Genomic DNA, 5,888 nt, shown 5'->3' on the forward strand with positions numbered 1-5,888 from the left:
CATGTTTTAATTTAATAATCAAGCTATAAATCACACAAACTTATATCTACAAGAATTAATAATATTGATATTCAATACGAAACGTTTTCTTAGAGATTTTAGTTATAGTAACATTTTTCCCCTAGCAAATCTTTTCCTGTATGTATGATTACGCCATCTTGTTGATAGAATTTCAATATTTTGAATGGAAGTGTGATTGATTCTAGTAATTCCTTCCTTATCTTTATTATTTGTGAAATCATATAGATTTAAATTTTTTTAAATTATTATATCACAGTTTAGTTATTTCTTCATTTGCGTGTCTTTTTGCTGTAGTTTCTACCAAATGTTGAAAAAAATATTTTTAGCAAGATATTATGTATGTAAACTCATATGAAATCGACCATATGTTTAGAATAGCAGATTTTATACACAACACAAATATAAGTAGACTGAGTGTTTACCTTAAATAAAATAAACAAATATTAAGACATGTTAATATAATTTAACGGACAACGAGCCGAAATAAGAATATTACAATTGAAAAGAGAAACAAAATGTATTTAAAATAATAAAAAATAAATAAATAATAACATACGTTTCGACACCGATCGGGTCATATTCTTTGTTCTGTTAATAATTCAATAATTTGTTAACATTGAAATTGACCCAATTGGTGCATGTCGAAACGTTTGTTATTATTTTAAATACATTTTGTTTCTCTTTTCAATTGTAATATCAATTGTAATTGAAATAAAATGAATTTTATTTCGGCTCGTTGCCCGCGCGCGCGTTAAATTATATTAATATTTTTATTATTTATTGTCGAGTCTTCTCTTAATGTTATTATTATTTTTAAATAAGACATGATTTGATCATATATTTCTCTTACTCCTTATTAACTTTAATTTATTTATTGATTTTATGTGCTATACGCAGAATAAATACCTAATAATATATTTCTCTCAATAATTTAAAAATTATTACTGAACGTAAAAGGTTATAATAAAAATTTTCATAATTTTTTTTTTTTATACATTTTTTTATTAACTTTTTATTAATATATTGATAAATTGTTCGATTTATGAAAATTACATAAATGTGTCTTATAATTTATGGTTTTATTTTCTTATAATTACATGATCATAATTTTGAATAAATGTGAGATCGATTTTTCCTTGATAAAAATATTATGATATTAATTGTTTTTTCGATTCATAAATTACTTAAAATAAAAAAATATGTAAATAATAAAACCAGTAATTTCAGTTAATTTCAGAGAAAATTTGATTTAACATTAAAATTTGAAATTAAATTTTACTTTAGTTAAATTATTTTTTGTAATTTCCATTAAATTACAAAATAATTCTATGTATAATTTTACATATAAATAAAAATTTGACATTATAAAATTATATATAGAATTTGAGCTTAAATTCTGACACAAAATATAAGTCAAATGTCAAAAATTAAAAGTTAAAATTGTAAAAAAATGTATTTAAAAATTGATTGTGTATTATTAAGTTTAAATTGTTTATATAATTGCAAAAACCAAAGAAATACCATATGAGCATATATTTATTTATAAATATATTATTTTCTAGTTTTTTTCTTAATTGACGTTTATATCTCAATATGTACAATAAATGACATTACATAAAGATCTTAAGAGATCTTACATAATAATTAATAAATTTCTTAATAATTATATAATAATTATGTAATAATTATTATATAATAATATTATATACCCAGACACAATGTCGTACGATTAAATATAATTAATCAAAAATACGTCGACTCGAAATTCGAGAAACGTGTCAACAGCGAAAACCGTCTGATTACTATATCAAAAGAAAACAAGCTTTCAATTTTTTACGTGGAGGAAGATTATCGGATAATCGCGTTCCCTAGCCAATTGGCGCGCGTGCGCGCGCGAGGTGGTTGTTCTAGTGAATGGGCACGGCCCGTGAACCAAGAGTCGGCGGTATGAATGAAATAGTAAATATAATTGACAGAAGGGCAGGCGCGCGCGGCGGGCGCGTGTGTTGTGTGGGCAGGCCGGTCGAGAACGTTCAGTCAGATCGGGCCGGAGCAGAAAACAGGCGGAACGAGGTGCAGGACGGGAACGGGGAACGATATGCATGCCGGCGCGACGTCGCGCCGCCGCCGCGCAGCGCGTTTGCAACGCGCGCGAACGTAGGATCGAGGTCATCACCTCTCTACCATTTGAGGATAAGCGCGATATCCTTTGCTTCTTTCGTCATATCATTGGTTCCGCCGATCCGGCTGGCCGGCCCATTAATCCCGGGCTTGTTTCTCAACCTCTCGGCCACCTCTCGACCGCTCGCTCTGCCTGTCCCGGTAGCAGTTCACACAGCACATTTTATCCAGGAGACATCCTGGAAACGTCCTTAGTATGTTGGAGAACGTAGGAATGTCCTATGGACGTCTTCTGGATGTTCCTTGAAGGTCCCTGCTGTATGGGAGCGGTCGAACTGAGTGTGCGCGACGGAAGGAATTCAAAATTTAAAAATCACCGAAAATCGAGAACAAATGTATGGGTCTGCGCGATACTGCGAGAGCTGAATTCATAGTCGGTTCTTATTTTAAGACCGTCTTAAGTATGTCTTAATAAGATGTTAATACGTATAGCTCTCTAATTGCGGCTCGCGATGTCTTAAGATCCAGTTTTTCGTTTTCTGATTAACTTGTACGATATTAAGCTTAATCCGATGTCCAATGGATTTCATGTATGATGATGTCACGAGAGAGCCCATTAAGTGAAACCAAGTTAAGTTTAATCACAAGTTAATCAGACAATCAGAAAAACTGGGCCAAAAACTGTACTTAAAACAGTCTGCAGAAATAGAAAAATCGACTATATGAATATCAGCTCAAGATCGTGTTTCGGAATAGTGTATTGCGCCGCAATCTTCGCCGTAATCGTTTATTGAGAAAAAAAAATGTTTTCCCCCCACTCCACTCCCCCCCCAAGGATTTTTCATGTATTCTCGATGCGAAGATATCGCGCGTTTGTCCCGCACGAGATCCGCCTGTGCGTATATACAGCCGATGTATCGGCAGAAGAACGTCGAAGAATATGGCGAGTTCTTGACCGGTCTGCCTTCTCCTTCTCTTCACTTCCCCTCTCTCGCGGAGCCGTCGAGTGACGACCAAAGACGGTAGGAAGGTACGGTTTCCGGTCGCCCACGCGACAATCTAGTCAGGGCTCTCTCCTTCTCTCTCTCCTTTTCTCTCATCGGCCGGCGTCGTTGTGAAAATCCTCTCGATTCAGGTGTACAGATAGGAGCTTAGGAACGGTGAGTCTTGGCGCAACAGCCCGCTACCGTAGAGGGGCGCGATGGGGTCTAATATTTGCGTATCTCTGCGTGCGACTCACCCGTCGCCGTCTCGTAGCAAGGTGTGAGATTTGTCTAATTCGGGAGAACAAATTTACCTGGTCACACACGGGCGAGCGCGCGCGCGCAAATGTAGATAAAACATTTTAATTCCATATTTACCTAACTTTACGATTGTGTGTCTACTTTTTGCGCGGTTTGTATTCTTAAAGAAACTTCTGCTTTATCTCGTTTCGCATCTTCAGGTCTGTTTTCTTATAGCTGAAATATATATATGTATATAGTGTGTACACTCTTTGTACTTTATGAGTGAATGTGTATACTCAGAGAAAAACGTAGTGGTAACAACCGTAAAGGTAACAATTATGCAAGTTTTAGTTGAGTAAACTATTTTATAATATTGTAATAATTATGAATTTATTCAATTGTTTTTACATTAATTCTACATTTGTAAAATCTTCGTATCATCTTTACAGTTACTATCAAAATATGTTTTTTTCTCTAAGTGTGTATGTTTGATATTTGATAAAGCGAGAAAGGAAGTTTTAGTGCAGAAATAAAAAAATCTATTTTACTATTGAGTTAAAAGTGAAACAGTTCTACGTACAAAATATTGAATTTTACACGGAAAACGGAAAAAGCAACTTGGAAAATAATAATAGAGGAAAATATGTTTGTTTATTTAGAGTCTTTAATAAATTATATCTACACTGATATACAGACGAAGCGAAGTACAGTCAAATTTTCATAACGTTATTAAGGCTCGGTTCTACCAATGTAAAATTAATTTTAATTTCGGTTTTATTAATTTATTGTTTATTTTTTCTAATCCTTAAAATTAGAAAAAAATGAAAATAAATTGAACCGAGATTAAAGTTACATTAAAGTTACGGTTTCACATATTGACGGAATTGGGCCTAAAGTTTGAGTAAGGTATACATTCTCTTTATTAATATTATAGTGGCTTAATTGCATCTCGTACATGTTAAATCAGTAACTTCTTGCTTCGAGAGATATTCGCGAGAGTATGTTTTACTCGATTTCCCGATACCTCGACGAAGTGGTCGTCATGAGGGCACGTGGGCGACCGGAAACCATCCCTCCCACATTCGTGTGCCCTACCTCCTCAAAGGGAGTGCTAAAGAGAAAGAAGTGCATAAAGAGCGAGGAAGGATAGCGGAGAAAGAGAAAATTATGAAGATTCGCGCATGGACCTAAAGAGTGACACGTGGAATCGTAATTTCGCGCGGATGAGAATCACGAGTTCGAGTAAGAGAGGAAGGATGCGCGGTCCAGAGGAGAGAGGAAAAGGAGCGAGAAGTAAGAAAAGTAGGTGGAGAAACAGAGCGTGTAAGAAAGAACGAAGGAAAACAACGGGGAAGGGTAAAGAAGAGGAGACAGTAAGACAAAAAGAACGGGCGATGGGACGGGTGGAAAAGAAAAACGAAAAACGAACGGGTAAATAAAGATCGACCCGTCTCCCACGCTCGTGACCATTGTTATTATATATCCCGTGGGGTATTGTTCCCATGGGAAAACTGGACAGGCTCGTTCTACCACCTATGGCCGTGGATACGACGAAGAGAGAAAGGAGAAAGAGCGCGAAAGAGAGGGAGAGACAAACCGCGCACTCACAACCAACACACTCGTTTGTGGGTCCACACACAAGCGTACGACCACAAGTCGCAACACCGTCAAGTTTTACGTGAGATGAACACGACTGTATGGAACGGATGATGCACGCACGCACGCACGCACGCGTTCACGCGTGCTCACGCGCGCGCGCGCGCGCGAGGGCGCACAGATTTTAGATATTGTGGGGGACGTTCACCTCGCATCTCAGACCCTCGTCGAGCTCGTTCGCGGGTCCGGAGTGTATGCATGCAAGTTAGTACCATTCCCGTACGAGACGTTATAAGGAGTATCCCCGGAGATACTCGTGCACGTGTGTGTGCGAGCGCGCGCGAGTGCTGCACGCGCACACGGCCACGAGTGTCCACGACGGAGGTCTTTCGGTGGATGCTTGAGGAACAGGGTGCGGCTCAACCTACCTCGCTTGAATTACCTACCAATATTACTGTCTAGGTAGAGGTATATATCCAAACGCGAGCGAGACGGCGCAGGAGACTATGCCATATTTGCATCCTTGATCCAGGACACGCGCGTATATCCGCGAGAGTGTTGGCTCCCCTTTTATCTCTCTCTCCTCTTTCATCTCTCTTTGCTGCATCTTCCTTCCGCGTAGTCATTATCACGAGTACTTTATTGAATTTTCAGTGAGAAATTTTCAGTCTTTGAAATTATCGTTATGCGTCCAAAATCTCTTTTATACATGGAAAAATCGATGTTTTACGCTAAAGTATCTAAAAATTTAACTAAATACAGATCTATAAAAATAATGTTGGTGGACCATCAAAATGATTACGTTGAAATCTTAAACCTGTTGATCAATGTTGCAAACTTATGTTTGATATTCTAGCAACAGTTTAAGCGTTCTAATTACTTTTCATTTTCAATAACAAAATTATTTTTATATCTATATCTAGC

Source organism: Cyphomyrmex costatus, unplaced genomic scaffold (genome assembly GCF_001594065.2).
Source record: "Cyphomyrmex costatus isolate MS0001 unplaced genomic scaffold, Ccosl1.0 scaffold60, whole genome shotgun sequence".
NCBI classification, from domain to species: domain Eukaryota; kingdom Metazoa; phylum Arthropoda; class Insecta; order Hymenoptera; family Formicidae; genus Cyphomyrmex; species Cyphomyrmex costatus.